Source organism: Bos javanicus, chromosome 13 (assembly GCF_032452875.1).
Source record: "Bos javanicus breed banteng chromosome 13, ARS-OSU_banteng_1.0, whole genome shotgun sequence".
NCBI lineage: Eukaryota > Metazoa > Chordata > Mammalia > Artiodactyla > Bovidae > Bos > Bos javanicus.
Window position 1 is genome coordinate 48,583,483 of NC_083880.1, and position 27,432 is coordinate 48,610,914.

Genomic DNA, 27,432 nt, shown 5'->3' on the forward strand with positions numbered 1-27,432 from the left:
TGGCAGGACCATTTCTTATCCATCCTTCTATCCTCAGTCCCAAGCATACCTCTTCAGTAGGAGGTCAATGAACAATAGAAGAAATTCCTAAATCTTGTGAACAGAGATGTGTAAGACATTAACAGATATCTTTACTTGCTAGTCACTTGCTTATAAAACACAAAAATTGTGCAAATGAAAAATGGTCTGATTAGCTTTTGTCCTTGGTTTTATTTTTGAGCCATATCTAAGCTCCATAGGTTTTGAGCTGAATGTACTTTATCATTCCTTTAGGATGCTAAATGTGTCTTTGGCAGATAGAAACTGTTGACAGATTGCTGGAAAGGCAACCCGAGATGACAGAAGTGTGAAATAAATGGACTTGGGAGCTGCAAATGTATCTTCTGAATGCTCCTTTCTCTTACACCAATGGCTATTTGCCAGAATAATATGTCAGTTTGTCTTTCTTTCTTTTCTCCATTCCACTACAAATGGAGAATTGCTACTTTAGACAGGACAACAGAAAATAGTTTTTATTTAATTATTGGAATGAGAGAGTACATGATCTTCATGTTTCTATCTCACTGATTCTTTTTGTTTCCAACAATTATTCCCATTCTCTACTGAGTCTGATTTGATGACTTTTTTGTATGTCAAATGACACCCTCTCTGGCCAAAGTATCTTGTCTCCTCTCTTCCTCTTGGGTGCATGGGAAATGAGTTGACATAATTTATCATAAAAATTCCTTTCAAGCTTGTGTAGAATTTGTCTATTCATAAAGTAAGTAGCAATTTATATCATGAATGTATGTTGTTGAAATTTAACTTAAAAATTGGGGGTGCATTCAAAGGTATAAAGTTTTTAAGCTCAGAAAAATTTAAATTTCACTTCAATATATTTGATGAAACATATAAACGTATTTCATTATATCTCAGATTTCAGATATATTTTCATTCATTCTTATCTACCTATCACCTAGTTTTCCTCTCCCAAATAAATTACTATTACTCACTCTTTGTGTACTTTAGTAGAGCTATTTCATGCTTATAAGAGCAAAATATTCACTCCCTCCCCACACCCAACACACACACACACAACACTTGGTACAAATGGAGTATATTGAAGTTGTTGTTTTGCACTTTCCTCTTACATTTTTTTTTTTTTTTTTTGCTCAACACTACATAACCCATAAATCTGATCACAGCAAGGAAGTTCCTTTTTTACCCAAATTTCCTAAATAGTCCCTTTGATGCTTGGAAGTTACATTTCTGTTGGATAATGGATATATATATATCCATATAAATGGAGATATATATATATATATATATATATATATATACTTTATATATATATGGATATATATAGATATATATGGATAATGGATATAGATATATATAGATATCTATATCCATTATCCATATAAATATATCCATATCCATAAATATATCCATATAAATATATCATATATACATATAAATATACATATAAACATATACATATGGATATATATCCATATATATCCATTATCTATATCCATATATTCATATCCATATAATATATCCATATCCATATATATATCCATATAAATATCTATATCTATATATATATACTTTCATTTTTAAAATCTGTAACACTGAAGAGACAACACCTTAAACTTCCCTAGTTGAATATCCCTAGTCTAACTTTGTAATCTGCTAGAGATGTTAGAGTGAAAGAGATTGATGAGAACATAAGAGAGTTGAGATTTTGGGGGAGAAAGACTGTTGTGTCTAGGAAGAGAGGTACTGAGAGGAAACTTTTCCTGCTTCTTTGATTTGTAGAGTGTCCTTCCAAAATGTAAACAACTTAGAGGAGGCTAAGTCATAAAAGGCAGAGGGCCAAGGAGAGCCATACTTGAACAATATGGTAGTACCAAAGCGTTTTTCAGACAAATATAATCCAACTCTGGGATATAAGGGTTGTCTTTATCAAAGCTGTTAAGACTAACTAGGAAAATGTATTAATAGAGATGACTTTAAGGAATTTATTTAAAGGATCTTGTTCATCACAGCATTTTGATGAAATAGTAAAAAAAATTGTAAATGGCATCAATGTTTAACAATGAGAAATTGGTTGTAAAAATGATGAAAACGAATGATTTTGTCATTATTCTTCAAAAATTGAAGACAATTTTTAATGACATGGAAAGGGTTTGAAATAATATTAAGTAGAAAAAACTGAACAAATAGAATATTATTAAATTTTGGTAAAATACATTCACTATTAATATATATGATAATATTTGTTTAGAAAAAATCATATATTTCTGTAGAATAAGTCTAGGTGGTAGGATAATGGGTGATTTTAACTTCCTTTTTTGCTTGGCTATAGCTTCTAGGTTTTCTACAGTAAATGTACTCGTTTTTCAACAATATTTTTGAAAAATGTAATAACAGCTGAGATGTATGCCAAATGATTTATATTGTTAGTTTCAGCCCTAATTCTACTTTCATTTTGCTATATGTCCTGTTTAAAATTGTTTATGGAGGCATAATGTGACATATGGGCTTCATTGATGGCTCAGTGCTAAAGAATCCACCTGCCAATGCGGGAGACGTGGGTTCAATCCCTGATCTGGGAAGATCACTTGGAGAAGGAAATGGCAACCCGTTCCAGTATTCTTGTCTGGAGAATCCCATGGTCAGAGGAACCTGGTGGGCTATAGTCCATATGGTGGAAAAGAGTTGGACATGACTTAGTGACTGAACAGCAACAACAACCAACAATGTGGAATATGTATGATGATGCAAATAATAGACCATTCAGGTATGACCTAAATTAAACCTCTTATGATTACACAATGGAAGTGACAAACAGATTCAATGGATTAGATCTGATAGACAGAGTGCCTGAAGAACTATGGACAGAGATTCATGACACTGTACAGGAGGTGGTGATCAAAACCATCCCCAAGAAAAAGAAATGCAAAAAGGCAAAAAGGCTGTCTGAGGAGGCCTTACAAATAGCTGAGAAAAGAAGAGAAGTGAAAGGCAAAGAAAATGAAAGATATATCCATCTGAATGCAGAGTTCCAAAGAATAACAAGCAGAGATAAGAAAGTCTTCCTCAGTGATCAATGCAAAGAAATAGAGGAAAACAATAGAATGGGAAAGACTAGAGATCTCTTCAAGAAAATTAGAGATACCAAGGGAATATTTCATAAAAAGATGGTCACAATAAAGAACAGAAAAGTTATGGGACTAGCAGAAGCAGAAGAGATTAAGAAGAGGTGGCAAGAATACACAGAAAACTACACAAAAAAGATCTTAATGGTCAAGATAACCACGATGGTGTGATCACTCACCTAGAGCCAGACATCCTGGAATGTGAAGTCAAATGGGCCTCAGGAAAGCACCACTATGAACAAAGCTAGTGGAGGTGATAGAATTCCAGCTGAGCTATTTCAGATCCTAAAAGATGATGCTGTGAAAATGCTGCACTTAATATGCCAGCAAATTTGGAAAACTCAGCAGTGGCCACAGGACTGGAAAAGGTCGGTTTTCATTCCAATCCCAAAGAAAGGCAACACCAAAGAATGTTCAAACTACTGTACAATTGCACTCATCCCACACACTGGCAAAGTAATTTCAATATTCTCGAAGCCAGGCTTCAACAGTACATGAACCGAGAACTTCCAGATGTTCAAGCTGGATTTAGAAAAAGCAGAGGAACCAGAGGTCAAATTACCAATATCTGTTGGATCATAGAAAAAGCAAGAGAATTCCAGAAAAACATCTACTTCTGCTTTAATGACTACACCAAAACCTTTGACTGTTGGGTTAAAACAAACTGTGGAACATTCTTAAAGAGATGGGAATACCAGACCAACTTGCCTGCCTCCTGAGAAATCTGTGTGCAGTTCACGAAGCAACAGTTAGAACCGGACATGGAACAATGGACTGGTTTAAGATTGGGAAAGGAGTACATCAAGGCTGTATATTGTCATCCTGCTATTTTAACTTATATGCAGAGTACATCATGTGAAATGCTGGGCTGGAGGAAGCACAAGATGGAATCAAGATTGCCAGGAGAAATATCAATGACCTCAGATATGCAGATTATACTACCCTTATCGCAGAAAGTGAAGAGGAACTAAAGAGCCTCTTGATGAAAGTGAAAGAGGAGAATGAAAAACTTTCTTAAAAATCAACATTCAGAAAACTAAGATCATGGCATCTGGTCCCAACACTTCATGGCAAATAGATAGGGAAATAATGGAAACTGTTAGACTTTATTTTCTTGGCTCCAAAATCACTGCAGATGGTGACTGCAGCCATGAAATGAAAAGACACTTGCTCCTTGGAAGAAAAGCTATGACCAACCTAGACAGAATATTAAAAAGCAGAAAGGTTACTTTGCTGACAAAAGTGGAGTAGCTCAGTCGTGTCTGACTCTTTGCAACCCCATGGACTGTAGCCTACTAGGCTCCTCTGTCCACGGGATTTTCCAGACAATAGTACTGGAGTGGGTTTCCATTTCCTTCTCCAGGGGACCTTCCCGACCCAGGGATTGAACCTGGGTCTCCAGCATTGTAGACAGACATTTTACCATGTGAGCCACCAGAATCAACGTTGCTGACAAAGGTCAATACTAAATACTACCTTCCAGCTTCACAGCCTGCATCACACATATAATTTAATGGATATGTAAAGAGTTATTTTCTAGATCTTAACATTTGCATTACTATATATATATATATGTATATATATACTTTTTAATGTTTTTTTTTTTCCCCCAAGGATTACCTTGAAAGAGGTAACTTCAAAGATTCATTGCTCTGTTACTTTTGTTGCTATTCATTAGTCTGATTGATATGTGTCTAGGAAAGTGTTATTTTCTTAAAGGTTATGCTTTCTTAAAGCTATCACATTACCATTGTTTACTAAGAAGGAAATCTCAATCTGAACTTATAAAATCTATGGTTCCATCTACTAGCAACCTGAGTACTCAAGAGTCTTCTGCAGTACCAGTTTGAAAGCATCTAGTCAAAGCTATGGTTTTTCCAGTAGTCATGCATGGATATGAGTGTTGGACCAGAAAGAAAGCTGAGTGTTGAAGAATTGATGCTTTTGAACTATGGTGTTGGAGAAGACTCTTGAGAGTCCCCTGGACAGCAAGGACATCAAACCAGTCAATCCTAAAAGAAATCAGTCCTGAATATCCGTTGGTAGGACTGATGGCTGAAGCTGAAGCTCCAATACTTTGGCTACCTGATGCAAAGAACTGACTCACTGGAAAAGACCCTGATGCTGGGAAAGACTGAAGGCAGCAGGAGAAGCAGACAACAGAGGATGAAATGGTTGGATGACATCACTGACTCAATGGATATGAGTTTGAGAAAGCAACGGGAGTTGGTGATGGACAGGGAAGCCTGGTGTGCTGCAGTCCATTTGGTCGCAAAGAGTTGGACATGACTGAGCAGCTAAACGGACTGACTGGGCAAATAATAGGTCTCGTAGGTGCTTGTGAAGCAACAATGAAGTTCAATCTTCCTTCACTCTTGAACTTCTTGTCTGAAAATTCTATTCAACACCAATTCCCCTCCCCCACTTTTTACTTGGAAAATACTATTTGCCTCACAGAGAGTAAATGACATTTAAAATTGTGTTCAGTATGTATTATGCAATAGAGAGTCACACAAGGCTCACTAATATTTGTAAATCACATATGAGATCAGCCAGCTTGATCCATTCCCACTTTATTTCTTTGATACGGAGTTCTTCTATCCCAGCTTGGATGGTAATGTGCATGTATTCATGCTCAATTGTGTCGGGCTCTTTGGGACTCCATGGACTGTAGCCCACCAGGTTCCTTCTGTCCATGGGAATTCCCAGGAAAGAATACTGGAATGGGTTGCCCCTTCCTTCTCTAAGAGATTTTCCCAATCCAGTGATCAAATCCAAGTTTCCTGCATGTCCCCTGCATTTCAGGCAGATTCTTTACCACTGAGTCATTGAGGAAGCCTTTGCATAGTGGTATATATGTTTTTTTTTTTTTTTTTTTTGAGAGATGTTTTTGAAACAGGCTACTTTTTACTGTTCCAGGGTATGATTGTAGGGGGGAGTTTCAGTGTTCCTAAGTTTATGATGATTCCATTGATCCACAGACCAAGGAGGGCAGTTCTGTTTTCCTTTGTAACCATCAGATATTTGAGAGCTTACATGACAGAGGTGATGGTCCTGCAAACACAATCCTTCAATTTAAGTTCCACAAAACACTGTTAATAGAGGAGGAAGAAAAATTATTTTCTCTGCCACACAGACAAACTAAATACAAATGTACAAAGCTTTCAATAAAGCAAAATTCTTATTCAACAAAATAGAAATAAAAGCAGAAACAAAAAAGATATGCAAATCAGTTTCATGAGAAATGAATTTCCATTCAGTGCAACAAATGTTTCTGAAAAATTTCCAGTTACTTATTGTCACTATAATGCTATAAAACAAAAAATAACCAAACTTTAGTACTGTGGAATATTGAACATTTATTTTCCTCTTGACTCTATGGGACTGCTGAGTGACTTTTGTCTATCTGTGCCCATGCATCTTTAGTCAATTGGCAGTTCAGTTCTGCTCCTTGTGGCCTTTTACCCTACAGCAGGATAATCTGGGCTTATTTTTATAGTTGAAGCAGGGGTCCAGATAATAGAAGTGTGCAAGATCTCTTGAGGCCTAGGCTTGGAACCCATGAAATATTATTTTTTTGATAATCTATTGGTTACCTGCCTCCTAAGAAACCTGTATGCAGGTCAGGAAGCAACAGTTAGAACTGGACATGGAACAACAGACTGGTTCCAAATGGGAAAAGGAGTACGTCAAGGCTGTATATTGTCACCCTGCTTATTTAACTTATATGCAGAGTACATCATGAGAAATGCTGGGCTGGAGGAAGCACAAGCTGGAATCAAGATTGCCGGGAGAAATATCAATCACCTCAGATATGCAGATGACACCACCCTTATGGCAGAAAGTGAAGAACTAAAAAGCCTCTTGATGAAAGTGAAAGAGGAGGGTGAAAAAGTTGACTTAAAGCTCACATTCAGAAAACTAAGATCATGGCATCTGGTCTCATCACTTCATGGGAAGTAGATGGGGAAACAGTGGAAAAAGTGTCAGACTTTATTTTGGGGGGCTCCAAAATCACTGCAGATGGTGACTGCAGCCATGAAATTAAAAGACGCTTACTCTTTGGAAGGAAAGTCATAACCAACCTAGATAGCATATTAAAAAGCAGAGACATTACTTTGTTAACAAAGGTACATCTAGTCAAGTCTATGGTTTTTCCAGTAGTCATGTGTGGGTGTGAGAAGTGGAGTATAAAGAAAACTGAGCACCCAAGAATTGATGCTCTTGAACTGTGGTGTTGGAGAAGACTCTTGAGAGTCCTTTGGACTGCAAGGAGATCCAACCAGTACATCCTAAAGGAGATCAGTCCTGAGTGTTCGTTGGTGGACTGATGTTGAAGCTGAAGCTTCAATACTTTGGCCACTTGATGCGAAGAGCTGACTCATTTGAAAAGACCCTGATCTGGGAAGATTGAGGGCAGGAGGAAAAGGGGATGACAGAGGATGAGATGGTAGATGGCATCACCGACTCAATGGACAAGGTGGACTCTGGGAGTTGGTGATGGACAGGGAGGCCTGGCGTGCTGCGGTTCATGGGGTCGCAAAGAGTCAGACACAACTGAACGATTGAACCAAACTGAACTGAATTGGCTACAGAAAATCACAAAGAAAGTTCAGATTCAAGGGATGGGCTAATAGACTCTGCCTTTTGATGGGCATTTGTGCAAAGACATGTTGAAAAGGACATGGCTCAGGGAGGGGTAGAGAATTGATGCCCGTTTTAAACAATCAATATGCACAGGGATTTGGAAAAATAAAGGTTGTCTCCTGCTGAGAGCACTGATGAATCCAGGCTCTTCTAAACAGATTGGCTACTTGGTTATTCGATTTCTATAGTTTCCCCATCATGTTTCAGAAAGCTGAAGTCTGGATCAGTGAATTGTATTTGTGATGTATATTTGTAGTTCCTACAAAGAAAAAGTAAGAGGAGGCAATGCCCTATTTTCCCAAATAGAACTCTGTGCTTGGTTAAAAACTGTGATTATGTGTGAAGCTAGCATGGTTGCAGCTCTCTCTCTCTCTTTGTCTAACTTTGAGAAATATGTATAGTCATAGAATGAAATCACTAGAAAGGATCTGAGATTCCAAATTTCCCAGTTTCATCAATGAAGACACTACACTCGGACCCTGAGATATAAGTGACCATATCCATAACTTTATTTTTCAAAAATATGACATCCAAGGGCATAAAATAAAAGCTTCTAAAAATATAAGAAAAAAGAAATTTAAAACAAGATTATCATAATGTATTTATGGGTAAAATAAAACTACAAGTGAGCAAGAGCATAAAAGATTTGAAAATTATAGTCAAAAGCTCAATTGGTTTTGTAAATTATCTCTAAGCTTTCATTGAATTCTACTTTATTATTTTTTGCTTTTAATCTTATCTCCTTCCTTTTCTTTATATTTACTCTGTTTTTCTTTGTCCAGCTTCTTTAATAGAATTTTTGCCTCATTAATTCCTAATCTTTTTTGTTTTCTTCAAGTATTGTATCTAAGGATATACATTTTCTGCTTCACATTTTTAAAGCATGTTCTACAACTTTGTGCCATATATTGGATGATTTCTTCACATCTATCTTCTAATTCACTAAGTCTTTATTCAGCTATGTCTAGTTTACTGTATAACCATTTCATTTTCTAAGATTTTAGTTTTAAATTTTAGAATTTCTTTTTGGCCTTTTAAAATGATATCCTAAAAAAATGACATAATGGATAGTCTCAGCTAGTGTGTGTAGTTCTTGAATTCAGGCTGGAAGCTGTGATTCTGGTTTGGCTTTGTTAGTTTTCTTATGAGAACTGCTTAATACAGTGAATAGTGAAATCTAGAACTAGAATTAGCCTAAGTCAGGATACCAGACTGAACCCTTGGATTTAAAGCTGTTTTGTTTTTTGTGCTATAGTGCCAGTCTCTGTTGTGATTAACTGTGAAACTAGACCTAACAATTTAGAAGTCTCTTGCAGTCATTACCTTTTAAATGTTATGTTTTATTTTTAAAAATAAAAAAAACTTACAGAATGTTTTATATTCTCTTCTTATCATGTAATGATTTCTATTAAGCTAGACAATATAAATGTATACTTAGACCCATAAACCTTAAAATCTAATGTGATCAGTCTCACAGCCGTTATAAACCTCTGTTTCACAGAATTTTACCATTCCCCTGTTGATAACCACAATATCCACATAAGAATGGAGAAAGAATTGCTTTCTTGATAACTATTTGTGGTTTTTGATATTTGGTAATCCATTCCAGTATTCTTGCCTGGAAAATTTTGTGGATAGAGGAGCCTGGTGGGCTATATAGTCCATGGGGTCTCAAAGAGTTGGACATGACTGAGTGACTGAGCTTGCTCATGCATTTGGAGACTTCAAGGTATAGAATAAGAAAAGAAAGAAAGGTGAAAGTTATAGACATTCTAGTTGTTTATTGTGGAGTGGAGAAAAAGTCTTGTTCTTTATGAAGTCTATTATTTCCTAGATGTCTTTAAACATTAAAAACCTATTTATTTTAAAGACTCTTTTTTCCTTAATTTTTTTTTTATTAAGGATAATTGCTTTATAGAATTTTGTTGTTTTCTGTCAAACCTCAACATGGATCAGCCATAGGTATACATATAGCCCCTCCCTTTTGAACCTCCCTCCCATCTCTCTCCCCATCCCACCCATCTAGGTTGATACAGAGCTCCTGTTTGAGTTTCCTGAGCCACACAGCAAATTCCCATTGGCTATATATTTTACATATGGTAATGTAAGTTTTCATGTTACTCTTTCCATTTACCTCATCCTCTCCTCCACTCTCTTCATCTCCATAAGTCTATTCTTTATGTCTATGTCTCCATTGTTGCCCTGTAAATAAATTCTTCACTACTGTTTTTCTAGATTCTGTATATATGTGTTAGAATATGATATTTATCCTCTTTCTGACTTACTTCACTCTGTATAATAGGTTCTAGGTTCATCTACCTCATCAGAACTGACTCAAATGTATTCCTTTTTATGGCTGAGTAATATTCCATTGTGTGTATGTACCACAACTTCCTTATCCATTCATCTGTTGATGGACATCTAGGTTGCTTCCATTTTCTAGCTATTGTAAATAGTGCTGCAATGAACAATGGGATACATGTGTCTTTTTCAATTTTGGTTTCCTTAGGATGTATGTCTAGGAGTGGGATTGCTGGGTCAAATGGTGGTTTTATTCCTAGTTTTTAAAGGAATCCCTATACCATCTTCCATAGTGGCTGTATCATATTTACATTCCCACCAACAGTGCAAGAGCATTCCATTCTCTCCACACCCTCTCCAGCATTTATTGTTTGTGGACTTCTTGATGAGGGCCATTCTGACTGGTGTGAGGTGATATCTCATTGTAAGTTTGATTTGCATTTCTTTAATAATGAGTGATGTTGAGCATCTTTTCATGTGTTTGTTAGCCATCTGTATGTCTTCTTTGGAGAACTTTCTGTTTATGTCTTTTCCCCACTTTTTGATAGAGTTGTTTGTTTTCCTGATATTGAGATGTATGACTGCTTGTATATTTTGGAAATTAATCCTTTGTCAGTTGTTTCATTGGCTATTATTTCTTCCCATCCTGAAGGTTGTCTTTTCACCTGGCTTATAGTTTCCTTTGCTGTGCTAAAGCTTTTACATTTAATCAGGTCCCACTTGTTTACTTTTGTTTTTATTTTCATTACTCTAGAAGGTGGGTCATAGAGGATCTTGCTTTGATTTATGTCATAGAATGTTCTGCCTATGTTTTCCTCTAAGAGTTTTATAGTTTCTGGTCTTACATTTAGGTCTCTAATCCATTTTGAGTTTATCTTTGTGTATGGTATTAGGAAGTGTTCTAATTTCATTCTTCTACATGTTCAAGATTCAGTTCAGTTCAGTCCCTCAGTCGTGTCCGACTCTTTGCGACCCCATGAATCACAGCATGCTGGGCCTCCCTATCCATCACGAATTCACGGAGTTCACTCAAACTCATGTCCATCGAGTTGGTGATGCCATCCAGCCATCTCATCCCCTGTCATCCCCTTAGCCTCCTTCCCCCAATCCCTCCCAGCATCAGGGTCTTTTCCAATGAGTCAACTCTTCGCATGAGGTGGCCAAAGTACTGGAGTTTCAGCTTTAGCATCATTCCTTCCAAAGAAATCCCAGGGCTGATCTCCTTCAGAATGGACTGGTTGGATCTCCTTGCAGTCCAAGGGACTCTCAAGGGTCTTCTCCAACACCACAGTTCAAAAGCATCAATTCTTCAGTGCTCAGCTTTCTTCACAGTCCAACTCTAACATCCATATATGATCACTGGAAAAACCATAGCCTTGACTAGATGGACCTTTGTTGGCAAAGTAATGTCTCTGCTTTTTAATATGCTATCTAGGTTGGTCATAACTTTCCTTCCAAGGAGGAAGGAAAGTTTTAATTTCATGGCTGCAATCACCATCTGCAGTGATTTTGGAGCCCCCAAAATAAAGTCTGACACTGTTTCCCCATCTATTTGCCAGTCTGGATGAACTCCCGGAGTTGGTGATGGACAGGGAGGCCTGGCATGCTGCAATTCATGGGGTCACAAAGAGTCGGACACAACTGAGCGACTGAACTGAACTGAACGGATGGGACCAGATACCATCATCTTAGTTTTCTGAATGTTGAGCTTTAACCCTTTTTCATGTAGCTGTCCAGTTTTCCCAGCACCATTTATTGAAGAGGCTTTGCCCCACTGTATATTCTTGCCTCCTTTGTCAAAACTAAGGTACCCATAGGTGCATGGGTTTATTTTTGGGTTCTTTATCTTGTTCCATTGGTCTGTACTTATGTTTTTGTGCTAGTACCATATTGTCCTGAGGACCGTTGCTTTGTAGTATAATCTGGAGTCAGGAAGGTTGATTTCTCCAGCTCTGTTTTTCTTTCTCAAGATTGCTTTGGCTCTTCAGGGTCTTTTGTGTTTCCATATAAATTGTGAATTTTTTTGTTCTAGTTCTGTGAAAAATGCCATTGATAATTTGATAGGGATGTCATTGACTCTGTATATTGTGTTTGGTAGTATAGCCATTTTTACAATATTGATTCTTCTTACCCAGGAACATGGAGTATCTCTCCATCTGTTTATGTCATCTTTGATTTTTTTCATTAGTGTCTTATAATTTTCTGTGTACAGTTTTTTTGACTTCTTAGGTGGGTTTATTCCTAGATATTTAATTCCTTTTGTTGCAATGGTGAATGGGATTGATTCTTAATTTCTCTTTCTTATTTTTCATTGTTAGTGTATAGAAATGCAAGTAACTTCTGTGTATTGATTTTGTATCCTGCAACTTCACTAAATTCACTGATTTGGCTAGTAATTTTCTGATACTATCTTTAAGGTTTTCTATGTACAGCATCATGTCATCTCGAAACAGTGAGAGCTTTACTTCTTTTACAATCTGGATTCCTTTTATTTCTTTTTCTTCTCTGATTGCTGTACCTAGGACTTCCAGAACTATGTTGAATAACAGTGGTGAAAGTGGACACCCTTGCCTTGTTCCTGATCTTGGGGGAAATGCTTTCAGTTTTTCACCATTGAGAATAATGTTTGCTCTAGGCTTATCATATATGGCCTTTACTATGTTGAGGTATGTTCCTTCTATGCTCATTTTTTGAAGACTTTTAATCATAAATGGGTGCTGAATTTTGTCAAAGGCTTTTTCTGCATCTATTGAGGTGATCATATGATTTTTATCTTTCAATTTGTTAATATGGTGTATCACATTGATTGATTTGCATATATTGAAGAATCCTTGCATCCCTGGTATAAACCCAACTTGATCATGGTGTATGAGCTTTTTGATGTGTTGCTGAATTCTGTTTGCTGAAATTTTGTTAAGGATTTTTGCATCTATGTCCATCAGTGATATTGGCCTGCAGTTTTCTTTTTTTGTGTTGTTTTTGTCTGGTTTGGTATCAGGGTGATGGTGGCCCCATAGAATGAGGTTGGAAGTGTTCCTTCCTCTGCAATTGTTTGAAAGAGTTTTAAAAGTATAGGCATTAGCTCTTCTCTAAATGTTTGATAGAATTCTCCTGTGAAGCCGTCTGGTCCTAGGTTTTCGTTTTTTGAGAGATTTTTTTGTTCATTTATTTTATTTTTTAACTTTACAATATTGTATTGGTTTTGCCATATATCAACATGAATTCACCACAGGTATACACGTGTTCCCCATCTTGAACCCTCCTCCCTCCTCCCTCCCCATACCATCCCTCTGGGTCGTCCCAGTGCACCAGCCCCAAGCATCCAGTATTGTGCATTGAACCTGGACTGGCGACTTGTTTCATACATGATATTATACATGTTTCAATGCCATTCTCCCAAATCATCCCACCCTCTCCATCTCCCACAGAGTCCAAAAGACTGTTCTATACATCAGTGTCTCTTTTGCTGTCTCGTATACATGGTTATTGTTACTGTCTTTCTAAATTCCATATATATGTGCTAGTATACTGTATTGGTGTTTTTCTTTCTGGCTTACTTCACTCTGTATAATAGGCTCCAGTTTTGAGAGATTTTTGATCACAGCTTCAATTTCAGTGCTTGTAATTGGGTTGTTCATAATTTCTATTTCTTCCTGGTTCAGTCTTGGAAGATTGAACTTTTCCAAGAATCTGTCCACTTCCTCCAGGTTATCCATATAGTTGTTCACAATAGTCTCTTATAATCCTTTGTATTTCTGCATTGTCTGTTGTAGCATCCCCTTTTTCATTTCTAATTTTGTTGATCTGATTTTTCTCTCTTTTTTTCTTGATGGTTTGGCTAAAGGCCAATTTGGTTTATCTTCTCAAAGAATCAGCTTTTGGTTTTATTAATCTTTACTATTGTTTCTTTAATTTCTTTTTCATTTATTTCTGCATGGGTCTTTATGATTTCTTTCCTTCTACTACTTTTGGTTTTTGTTATTGTTGTTGTTTTTCTTTTCCCAGTTGTTTTAGGTGTAAATTTAAGTTGTCTATTCGATGTTTCTTTTTTCTAGAGGTAGGATTGTATTGCTATAAACTTCCCTCTTAGAAATGCTTTTGCTGCATCCCATGAGTTTTGAGTTGTCATGTTTTCATTGTCGTTTGTTTCTAGAAATTTTTTAATTTCCCTTTTGATTTCTTCAGTAACCTGTTAGTTACTTAGAAACGTGTTGTTTAATTTCCATGTGTTTGTGTTTCTTACAGCTTTTTTCTTGTAGTTGATCTCTAGTCTCATAGCATTGTGGTTGGAGAAGATGCTTGATACGATTCTAATTTTATTAAATTTACTGAGGTTTGATTTGTGACCCAAGATGTGGTCTATTCTGGAGAATGTTCCATGTGCATTTGAGAAGAAGGTGTATTTTTCTGCATTTAGATGGAATGTCCTGAAGATATCAATTAGATCCATCTCATCTAATGTATTATTTAAGACTTGTGTTTCCTTATTAATTTTCTGTTTTGATGATCTGTCCATTGGTGTGAGTGGAGTGTTAAAGTCTCCTATTATTGTGTTACTGTTGATTTCTCCTTTTACGTCTGTTAGTGTTTGTCTTATGTATTGAGGTGCTCCTACATTGGGTGCATAGGTATTTACAATTGTTACATCTTCCTTTTGGATTGATCTCTTGATCATTATGCAGTGTCTTTCATTATCTCTTGTAATCTTTATTTTAAGGTCTATTTTTTTGATATGAGAATTGCTACTCCAGCTTTCTTTTGCTTCTCATTTGCATGGAATATATTTTTCCATCCTCTCACTTTCAGTCTATATATGTCTTTAGGTCTGAGGCAAGTTTCTTGTAGACCCGCTTGTAGACCCATAGCATATTTATGGGTCTTGTTTTCGTATCTATTCAGCCAGTCTGTGTCTTCTGGTTGGAGCGTTTAATCCATTTATATTTAAAGTAATTATATATATATTCCTATCGCCATCTTCTTAGTTGTTTGGGGTTGATTTTGTAGATCTTTTTTCTTTTCTTGTATTACTTGACAATATCAGTCCCTTTAATATTTGTTTCAAAGCTGGTTTGGTTGTACTGAGTTCTCTTAACTTTTGCTTGTCTGAAAATCTTTTTATTTCTCTATCAATTTTGAATGAGATCCTTGCTGGGTACAGTAATCTTGGTTGTAGATTTTTCCCTTTCAATGCTTTAAATATATCCTTCCATTCCCTTCTGGCCTGCAGAGTTTATGCTGAAAGATCAGCAGTTAAGCATATGGGGTTTCCCTTGTATGTTACTTGTTACTTCTTCTTTGTTGCTTTTAATATTTTTTCTTTGTGTTTAGTCTTTGTTAGTTTGATTAGTATGTGTCTTGGCATGTTTCTCTTTGGGTTTATCCTGTATGGGACTCTTTTTTTCTCTTGGACTTGATTGACTATTTCCTTTTCCATGTTGGGGAAATTTTCAACTACAATCTCTTCAAAAAATTTCTCATATCCTTTCTTTTTCTCTTCTTCTTCTGGGACCCCTATAATTAAAATGTTGGTGATTTTGATATTGTCTCAGAGGTCTCTGAGACTATCCTCAGTTCTTTTCATGCTTTTTACTTTATTCTGCTCTTCAGAAGTTATTTCCACCATTTTATCTTCCAGCTCACTGATTTGTTCTTCTGCTTCAGATATTCTGCTATTGATTCCTTCTAGAGTATTTTTAATTTCAGTAATTATATTGTTTGTCTCTGTATATTTATTCTTTAATTATTCTATGTCTTTGTTGCGTTTGATTCTTGCATTTTCTCCATTTTGCTTATAATATATTGTAATATATAATAGTATATATATATTATATATATTTAATTATATATATATATATATATATTTAACTTATTGTGTTTGAGGTCTCCTTTTCCCAGGCTTAAGATTGAATTCTTTCTTCCTTTTGTTTTCTGCCCTCCTAAGTTTGGTCCAGAGGTTTGTGTAAGCTTCGTATAGGATGAGATTTGTACTGAGTTTTTGTTTGTTTGTTTTCCTCTGATGTGCAAGGCTGAGTGAGGTGGCAATCCTGTCTTCTGATGATTGGGTTTGTATTTTTGTTTTATTTGTTGTTTAGATGAGGCATCCTGCACAGGGTGCCACTGGTGGTTGGGTGATGCTGGGTTTTGTATTCAAGTGGTTTCCTTCGTGTGAGTTCTCACTATTTGATACTCCTCAGGGTTAGTTTTCTGGTAATCTAAGTTCTTGGAGTCAGTGCTCCCACTCCAAAGGCTCAGGACTTGATTTATGGTCAGGAATGAAGATTCCACTAGTGGTTTGCTATGGCATTAAGGGAGAGTAAAAAAAAAAAAAAAATCCCCAAATGAGAAAACCAAAGATGAACCCCAGACAAATGGCAGTTACAAAATCAGGCAAACAATAATTAAAATAATGGAATATAAATATATACATATATACCCATGAGCAAAGTGAAAACAGTCCAACAAAAATAAAGCACAGTAGATTGACCCAGTGAACAAAGTAAATCAAAAATTATATGTTTACCAGTTAAGAACAAAACTTACTAAAGCACAAACTGGAAAGCTAAACTAAAACAAGGGGACAAGTGGGGAATAAAGCAATCAATACAAAATTAACAAATATGTTGAGAGGAAAGGAAAGAAAGAAAGAAAGAGAATAGATATGCTCAGTTAAATAGAGGTAGATGAGACAAAGTAATGCTCAAAATTCTCCAAGTCAGGCTTCAGCAATACTTGAACCGTGAACTTTCAGTTGTTCAAGCTGGTTTTAGAAAAGGAAGAGGAACCAGAGACCAAATTGCCAGTATCTGCTGGATCATCTAAAAAGCAAGAGAGTTCCAGAAAAACGTCTATTTCTGCTTTATTGACTATGCCAAAGCCTTTGACTGTGTGGATCACAATGAACTGTGGAAAATTCTGAAAGAGATGGGAATACCAGACCACCTGACCTGCCTCTTGAGAAATTTGTATGCAGGTCTGGAAGCAGCAGTTAGAACTGGACATGGAACAACAGACTGGTTCCAAATAGGAAAAGGAGTACGTCAATGCTATATATTGTCACCCTGCTTATATAACTTATCTGCAGAGTACATCACGAGAAATGCTGGGCTGGAAGAAGCACAGGCTGGAATCAAGATTGCCGGGAGAAATATCAATAACCTCAGATATGCAGATGACACCACCCTTATGGCAGAAAGTGAAGAGGAACTAAAAGCCTCTTGATGAAGGTAAAAGAGGAGAGTGAAAAAGTTGACTTAAAACTCAACATTCAGAAAATGAAGATCATGGCATCTGGTCCCATCAGTTCATGGCAAATAGATGGGGAAACAGTGTCAGACTTTATTTTTTTGGGACTCCAAAATCACTGTAGATGGTGACTGCAGCCATGAAATTAAGACATTTATTATTCCTTGGAAGAAAAGTTATGACCAACCTAGATAACATATTGAAAAGCAGGGACATTACTTTGCCAACAAAGGTCCGTCTAGTCAAGGCTATGGTTTTTCCAGTGGTAATGTATGGATATGAGAGTTGGATTGTGAAGAAAGCTGAGCACCGAAGAATTGATACCTTTGAACTGTGGTGTTGGAGAAGACTCTTGAGAGTCCCTTGGACTACAAGGAGATCCAACCAGTCCATTCTGAAGGAGATCAGCCCTGGGATTTCTTTGGAAGGAATGATGCTAAAGCTGAAACTCCAGTACTTTGGCCACCTCATGTGAAGAGTTGACTTATTGGAAAAGACTCTGATGCTGGGAGGGGTTAGGGGCAGGAGGAGAAGGGGAGGACAGAGGATGAGATGGCTGGATGGCAGCACTGACCCGATGGATGTGAGTCTGAGTGAGCTCCGGGAGTTAGTGATGGACAGGGAGGCCTGGCGTGTTGCGATTCATGGGGTCGCAAAGAGTCGGACATGACTGAGTGACTGAACTGAATTGAAGATGATTTATAAACATTAAAGATTAAGTGCAAGGGGAAAAGAACAGTAGGAAAGGCAAACAAAGGAATAAATGTAGAAAAAATATAGTAGGTTTTTAAAAAGTTTAAAAATTAAAAGTTCTCATCTCCAGTGTCCACAGCTATCAGAACTAGTGCGTTTTCTTTTGTGGGAGCTTTCAATGACCTTTTATATATTCCATAGACAGAGTCTGCCTAGTTAATCATGTGGATTTAATCTGCAGCTTTTCCAGCTGTTGGGAAGATTTTGGGTCTTCCTCTTTAGCCACACTGCCCCTGGGTTTCAACTGTGGTTTTATTTCCACCTCTGCATGTGGGTCATCCACTGCGGTTTGCTCCTGAGTCTGCCCTGGAGGACTTCGGTTTGCCCCTGTGAGGGCCAGGTATGAAGGTGGTGCAGCTCCTTGAGTTGCAGGGGTTTTGGCAGCATCAGGTACTCAGGGGAGTTGGCAGCTAGGGAAGCAGGAAATATAGTGCCCTAGAAGGGTATGGCAACCAGTATTGGCCAATATGCTCCAGTATTCTTGCCTGGAGAACCCCTCTCCCTGACAGAGAAGCCGGTCAGGCCACAGTCTACAGGATCACAGAGTCGAACACAACTGAAGTGACTTGTGTGCATAGATGCAAGTCCTTTTTCTGTGGCAGCTCTGCCCCTGTGAGAGTTGAGTGTGAAGGTGGCACAGCTGTTTGACTTTCAGGGACCCTGGTGGCACTAAGTGTGCAGGGACAGGGACTTCCCCAACTGCAGGAGTTTCGGTCTTGTCAGAGTCTTTTTTCTAGCCTCTTGTAGCTGGTGATCAGCAGCCCTCTTTGGCTACTCTTCTCCTTAGCTCCACCCATTCGGGCACTCAGAGGACTTCCTTGCCTGGGGGTCCTTCTCTGTTGTTCGGCATGTCAGGCACATAGAGGGGCACCCAGTGGCTGGGGTCCTACTCTATAGATGTGTGCATCAGTCACTGAAAGGAGCACCCTGGGTGGGGTCCTACTCTGCAGTTCAGTGCGTCAGGCATTTGATGGGTCAGCTTCTCTGTTGTTCAGCTGGCAATGCTGGCATTGGGGAGAGAGAGGCTATTGTGATGTCTCCATCCCCTACATGTGACTCAACAGTATCACCTTGCTTCCATGGCTGCCTGGCTTTCCTCCAAAGGCATTTCCCATCACAATCTTCTCCCTCACCTCCCCTCTATCTGTCTGTCTGCAGTCAACAGTAACCCTCGCCCTGGGATCGCTCCACACTCCCCAAATTCCAGCTCCAAGCTGCTGCATCTTACAGGGGACCCTCATCTCTGTCTGGGGTATGTATGGCTGTGGCAAGGATGTCTGATTCTCATTTCATTTAGGCTGTCACAGATCAGCTGTTACACTCTCAGCCTTAAATGTTTCTCCTCTGACTCAGACAATTATCCCAATGTGGGGATTGGACCCTTGCTTTAGTTCCCCCACCCACCGAGGGCAGCTCCATTCCTTCTAACACTCCTGTTTTTCCCCCTAGTCCCTTTTTCCTACCAAGTTTTGTGTGGTTCTATATATTCTTTTCCTCTGGTCAGGTACTCCTGTCCACTCTCAATTGGTGTTCTGCAAGGATTTTTGTGTCTGAAGGTATATTCCTGATGTATCCATGGAGAGAGATGTACTCCACATTCACTTAACTCTTCCACCATCTTGTTCTCTCCTTGAAGAATCTTTAAGATTTCGTTCTATGTGTTCTAGTCCTTTCCTGGCAAATTCTCCATTTATTCCATACTGATTATCTCTAGTAATGGCATTTTCCCTTTGTGTGTTTCATTATTTTTATGTATGAGCTAATTTTTGGTGAAGAATATTTACAGAGGGCCTCTCTGATTGACCTAAATTGTGCAAGCATCCCAAACGTGGTTTCAGCTGTGGTTCTGTTGTATTTACTGACTTCAAGTTAGTTTGTATACTAGAGTTTATACTTAGACTTTATGTACCATTTAGGTTTGCACACGTGTACAACATGGATAAGTGCTCCACAACTCTGTCAACTTCCCCACCCTGCCATAGACCGGACCAATATCATAGGTAGTAGCTGAATTTTTACTCGACTCTGTTTCAGGATAGTGTTCTTTTCTGTTCTTTCCTGGTTTTATAACTGAAACCATAAAGCACCTTTTCAGACTGCATGTCCTCAAAGGCCACATGGTCTCAACTTTTGCTCAGCCCCATGGCTTTAGATATGAATTTCCTTCTCATTTATAACACCTGAAGTTTTCACTCTCCTGTTTTTAGGCTCAGATATGTTTGTATCTTTATCATTTAAAACATTTTAAGTATCTGGAGTAGGACGGAGCTTCTGGTATCAAATCCTTGTTCTAATGGATAGAAATTCCATTGATGGAATATTTACAAAGGATGTTATTGGTCACAATGACAAAATAGAAGTAACATAATTTCAAGTGGTATTAATAGTGGTGGAGATAAAGTGGGTAAAGGTCTAAGGAATTGGGGTTATTGTGCAGGGACATCACGGATAACACCCCTGAAAAGGTGATATTTGAACAGAGCCCTGGGTCAAGGGAGTGAGACATGCAAAGATCTCAGGTGACTTTGTCACTAATAGAAATCAGAGATCTTATAGTAGTTGTAGATATCCTTCCATGTTATTGCTTCCATGTAAACTCATCATTACTACTTTGAGTTGGCAATGCTTATGGAATGTCCCTCTTGATATTGTAACTTGATGCATTGAGAAGCATGTCACATGTCCTAAAATAGTTTTTAAGGCATTTTGACAACTGTATTTTGATGCGGAATGTACTTTTCCCCATTATAATTCTATAAATTTTATTTTATACCTTTAAAAATATCATCCTAAGAAAAGATCCAGAGTCTTTCCCAGGGTATCAGAGGGGTCCATGACACACAGGAACTTAATTAAATATCTCTGGCAGTCTCCAACAGTTAGTGGCTAAACATCTACGGAGGAACCAGCAAAGGATAGTCAGATTGAGTTTACATGGAGCCAACTGGATTATATATTTCTGCCATTAGGCAGAATAAGTTCTCAAATAGAAACTAACTTTAGTTAGGGATATAAAAAATTTTAAATTTACATTTTTGTACACCAGGATGCTTTGATACCAAAGGAAGAGATATTTCTTAGAAACAGTGATCAGCCATATCAAATATTGATGAAAATGGACACTTGTATTTGGCTAGATGGGAATTAAGTTACTCTTAACCGAATAAGAGCAATTTCAGTAGATTTTGGGAGGCCAGTATCTGGTTTGAATGGATAGAGAAGAAAATGGAGGTGAAGCAATAAATCAACTAATGGTATATTTTTGGGGAGAGTTTTGCTGTAAAGAGGAGCAGAGAAATTTGGAGAGATTGGAAGGAGATGTGGAACCAAGAGAAGTTTAAATTATTTTTAAAGATTGGTGATATCAGAGAGATGAGAATGATGAAAAAATCATGATGCAGGAGAGAGATGGATCACTGAAGAAGTGATAGGGGATGGAATCTGGTAGAGGGCTTGGTGTTAGAGTGAAGCAGGAATGATTCAATAATTATGACAAGAATCAGTCAGTGCCATTATTTAGACTTGTATATATCATGGTTTTCTGATTGTATATATCTTTTTAATGAAACAAAAGATGTCATCAATTGAGAGTGACTGGTGTGGATGTGTTTTGCATGTTTAAGAAGAGCAGGTGTGGTTTTAGAGATTAGAAGAAGTGTAGTGGACTGCTGAGCTGTGTCAAAAGCCCACTGAAGATCTGCGAGTATAAATTTTAAGTGAGATAGGTGTGCACACTTGTGAGATTTCCTTTAAAGGCAGCCATAGGCTGTGCAGAGGTGAGTTTGGGGTTTGATTTTTCCAAGGGCTAAAGGGGAAAATAGAGAATAAGCAATTATTTTAGTCAATTCACACTGCTATCACAAAGTATTAGATGACTTATAAAAAATAGAAATTTACTTCTCACATTTCTGGAGGCTGGAAGTCTAAGACCAGGTTGTCAGCATAGTTGGGTCTGGTAAGCCCTCTCTACTAGACTGCAAACTCTGACTTCTTGTATATTCACATGGTAGAAAGAGAGCTATTCTGGACTCTCTTTTAGAAGGGCACAAATCCTGTTCATGAGGGCTTCACTCTCATGACTAAATCAACTTCCAAAGGCCCCTACCTCTCAATATCATCACACTTGAGGTTAAGATTTCAACATGTGAATTTTAGGGGAAGAAAAAAATTCAATCCATAACAGACATTGAGGAAATTGAGTCCATAAGAAAGTAATTATAAGGATGGCATGAACTTTAATTTGGGAAATAAAAGAATTGGAAACATGAGAGGGTGATAGACTGTAAGCAAATGATAAGATCCATGAGATTGAGTAATGAATGGAACAGAAGTATTACACATAAGAAGATGGAAATATAGGAAGTATTATCATTCCAGAGTGTTGTTCTAGAGATCTCTGTTTGGAGGAAAAGCAAATATTGATGCAAGTTCTATGAAGTCATAGATGTCATAATTAAAAGTCTCAGTGACTGAAGTAGAGAAAAACATTACTGGAATTGGGAAGGTCATGACACAGAGATGCAGGGTAGAATGAATCACCTACATGGATGATGAAGACCCTGAGAATAGTGAAATGATAGCAGTGGATGGAAAGAGGGTGTGTGAGGTTCTGAAATCTGTAAGGAATGACTGGAATGGTAATTGGTGATTGATAATGAGAAAGGACTGTGGATAGAAAACTGCTGGCAGAGTCACTGGGTGTTCTGATGGAGGAGGGAAAGTGTGTAGAGGCAACAACCAGAGAAAGACAAAATGTCACAACAAGGTCAAATTGTAAAGAGGAGGAAGAGCAGATTAATAAAGACAAAAAACTGATTTTAAATAAAATGAAAACAAAAATGGAGTAGGAAGGATAAAAAGATGAAAGATAGATTCTTCTATAAAAATTCCAAATTAAATAAAGCAGTGGCAAAAATAATTAAGGAAAAAGATAAAATAGGACAAAAGTAAGGATGAGGAACCAAACATAGTCATGGTAATAGAGCAGGGTAAAAGAGTAATAAGAAAATATTATGTGTAACTCTTTGGAAATAATTTTTTTTTCTTCTAATTTTATTTTATTTTTAAACTTTACATAATTGCATTAGTTTTGCCAAATATCAAAATGAATCCGCCACAGGTATATATGTGTTCCCCATCCTGAACCCTCCTCCCTCCTCCCTCCCCATACCATCCCTCTGGGTCGTCCCAGTGCACTAGCCCCAAGCATCCAGTATCGTGCATCGAACCCGGACTGGCAACTCGTTTCTTACATGATATTTTACATGTTTCAATGCCATTCTCCCAAATCTTCCCACCCTCTCCCTCTCCCACAGAGTCCATAAGACTGTTCTATACATCAGTGTCTCTTTTGCTGTCTCGTACACCGGGTTATTGTTAGCATCTTTCTAAATTCCATATATATGCGTTAGTATACTGTATTGATGTTTTTCCTTCTGGCTTACTTCACTCTGTATAACAGGCTCCAGTTTCATCCACCTCATTAGAACTGATTCAAATGTATTCTTTTTAATGGCTGAGTAATCTAGTGGGCATGCATGGTGTCTTAGCAAAATAGCAACTAAAACTGACAAGAAAGCAAGTAGAAAACTTGAATTGATTAGTTGCCATTTAAATTTGTGTAAGATCATGATATATCATTTAAAGAAAGGCAACAGATTCAGGAGGTTTTAGAGCAATTTATATACCTCTTAAAGAAGAGTAGATTTCTTAATTGTTTAAAACATTCCAAGTATAGAAAAAGAAGCAAAGTTCAAAGATCTTATTTTATAAAGTTGTTATTGTTCAGTCACTAAGTCGTGTCTGACTCTTTGCAACCCCATGGATTGCAGCTTGCCAGGCTTCCTTGTCCTTTACCATCTCCCAGAATTTGCTCAAACTGATGTACATTGAGTTGATGAGGCCATCCAACCATCCCATCCTCTGTCCTATTTTAACCATTAATCCTATTTTAACCACCCCCATCCTCCACTTCTCCTCCTGCCCTCAATCTTTCCCAGCATCAGGGTCTTTTCCAATGAGTTGGCTCTTTGCATCAGGTGGCCAAGGTATTGGAACTTCAGCTTCAGCATCAGTCCTTCTAATGAATATTCAGGGTTGATTTCCTTTAGGATTGACTGGTTGGATCTCCTTGCAGTACAAAGTACTCTGAAGAGTCTTCTCCAATACTACAGTTTTGAAGCATCAATTCTTTGGTGCTTAGCCTACTTTCTGATCCAGCTCTTAGATCTGTACATGACCACTGGAAAAACCAAAGCTTTGACTGCTGCTGCTGCTAAGTTGCTTCAGTCGTGTCTGACTCTGTGCCACCCCAGAGATGGCAGCCCACCAGGCTCCCCTGTCCCTGGGATTCTCCAGGCAAGAACACTGGAGTGGGTTGCCATTTCCTTCTCCAATGCATGAAAGTGAAAAGTGAAAGTGAAGTCACTCAGTCGTGTCTGACTCCTAGCAACCCCATGGACTGCAGCTTACCAGGCTCCTGGGTCCATGGGATTTTCCAGGCAAGAGTACTGGAGTGGGTTGCCTTTGCCTTCTCTGAAGCTTTGACTAGATGCTTTCAAACTGTAGTGCTGGAGAAGACTCCTGAGTACTCAGGTTGCTAGTAGATGGAACCAGCAGATCAGATCAGATCAGTCGCTCAGTCGTGTCCGACTCTTTGCGACCCCATGAATCGCAGCACGCCAGGCCTCCCTGTCCATCACCAACTCCCGGAGTTCACTGAGACTCACGTCCATCGAGTCATTGATGCCATCTAGCCATCTCATCCTCTTTCGTCCCCTTCTCCTTCTGCCCCCAATCCCTCCCAGCATCAGAGTCTTTTCCAATGAGTCAACTCTTCGCATGAGGGGGCCAAAGTACTGGAGTTTCAGCTTTAGCATCATTCCTTCCAAAGAAATCCCAGGGCTGATCTCCTTCAGAATGGACTGGTTGGATCTCCTTGCAGTCCAAGGGACTCTCAATGATCTTCTCCAACACCACAGTTCAAAAGCATCAATTCTTCGGGGCTCAGCCTTTTTCACAGTCCAACTCTTACATCCATACATGACCACAGGAAAAACCATAGCCTTGACTAGATGAACCTTTGTTGGCAAAGTAATGTCTCTGCTTTTGAACATGCTATCTAGAAACCATAGATTTTAGAAATTCAGATTTAGATTTCCTTCTAAGTAAACAATGATAATGTGACAGCTTTAAGAAAACATAACCTTTAAGAAAATAACACTTTCCTAGACACATACCAAACATATATATACACACAGACACACACACACACACACATATATATATATATATATATATATATGGAAGAAGGAAATGGCAACCCACTCCAGTGTTCCTGCCTGGAGATTCCCAGGGATGGGGGAGCCTGGTGGGCTGCCATCTATGGGGTCTCACAGAGTCGGACACGACTGAAGCGACTTAGCAGTAGTGTATATATATATATATATATATAATTATATATATATATGAAGTAATGCAAATGTTAAGATCTAGGAAATAGCTCTTTACATATCCATCAAATGATATGTGTGACATGGGTTGTGAAGCTCTAAGGTAGTATTTAGTAATTTAAGTGCAACATTATTATGGGTCACATTGCTTATTTTTAAAAATTCTATTTAATCCTTCTTTGCTTGACTGAAGAGTAGGCCAATGACTTGACTCATCTGGTATAGTTTTTATGTCTAATTTTGTATTATCTCAAACCTTGCCTGATTAATACAATTCAAAAGAAGTGAGTTGTAGGAGACTGGGATATCAAACAATCATGTTCAATGGAGCCTGCATCTTTGAATGTCTGAATTTTTGAAAGATAATGTGTGGGGTAGGGGCTGGTTGCCACCAAGTTCAGACCATAAATATCTGGTCAAGATTTGTGGGGAGCTGATTAAACTTGATGTTGCTGACCGACTGTTTCTAACTGCAGCATTGCCAATTGAGTCACATTTTTCCCAACTGGTCTCTGGAGTATCCTTGCTTATTTACAGTCATGACTTTCTACCAGCTCTGTTATTCACCCAACCCCTTGTCCCCACTACCTTAATATGATTCCTAATCTTCTTCCCTTCAAAGGCAGGTCATCTCAAAGGCAGGAGACATGTCATCTCTTATATGCTCTTTGCCCAAATGATGGCATGAAAAGTCACCTGGAACTTAGTTTTTTTGGTTTCAAGGGAAACCACATTCTTGAAAAATAGCTGAATTAGTAATAGCAGTAGGAATAGTAAATGTTTAAAAGGCAACTGTGAACAAGAAAATTAAAAGCTTTTTTCTATTTTCTTCTCCACTGTGATCTCTACAATCTTTCCCCAATTTTCTACTTATAAAGCACAGTCAATATTCATTCATGGTCCTTATGTTCTAGAACAGGAGTTCCCAACCCCTTTTTAGGAACTGGGCTGCAGAGCAGGAGGTGAGCAGTGAACCAGCAAGCTTCATGTGTATTTACAGCCACTCCTTCTCACTTTCATTACTGCCTGACAATGTCAGATCACTGGCAGCATTAGAGTCTTGGATGGTGACTACAGCTATGAAATTAAAAGACGTTTGCTTCTTGGAAGAAAAGCTATGACAAACCTAGACAGCATAATAAGAGACATCATTTTGCTGACAAAGGTCTGCATAGTCAAAGCTATGGTTTTTCCAGTAGTCATGTATGGATGTGAGAGCTGGATCATAAAGAAGGCTGAGTGCCCAAGAATTGATACTTTGAAATTGTGGTGCTGGAGAAGACTCTTGGAGTCCCTTGGACAGCAAAGAGATCAAACCAGTCAATCATAAAGGAAATCAGTCCTGAATAATTCATTGGAAGGACTGATGCTAAAGCTGAAGCTCCAAAACTTTAGCTACCTGATGTGAAGTGCCAACTCACTGAAAAGACCCTGATGCTGGGAAAAATTGAGGGCAAGAGGAGAAGGGATGACAGAGAATGAGATGGTTGGATGGCATCATCAACTCAATGGACATGAGTTTGAGCAAACTCCAGGAGATAGTGAAGGACAAGGAAACCTGGCATGCATTGCAAAGAGTGGGATATGGCTGAATGACTTAACGGCAAGGAGCAAAAGCCCTACTGTGAAATGTACATGTGAGGGATCTAGGCTGTGTATTCCTTATGAGAATCTAGTGTCTGATGATCTAAGGTGGAGCTGAGGCAGTGATGTTAGGCCTGGGGAGTGGGTGCAAATACAGATTATCATTAGTATAGAGGTTTGACTGCACAGAGACCATAGTAAATCAACTGCTTGCAGACTTATATCAAAACCCTATCAGTGAGTGGCAAGTGACAATTAAGCTGCATTTGGTGGCAGGCTTTATAGTGGCAAGTGAGTTGATGTACTTCAGT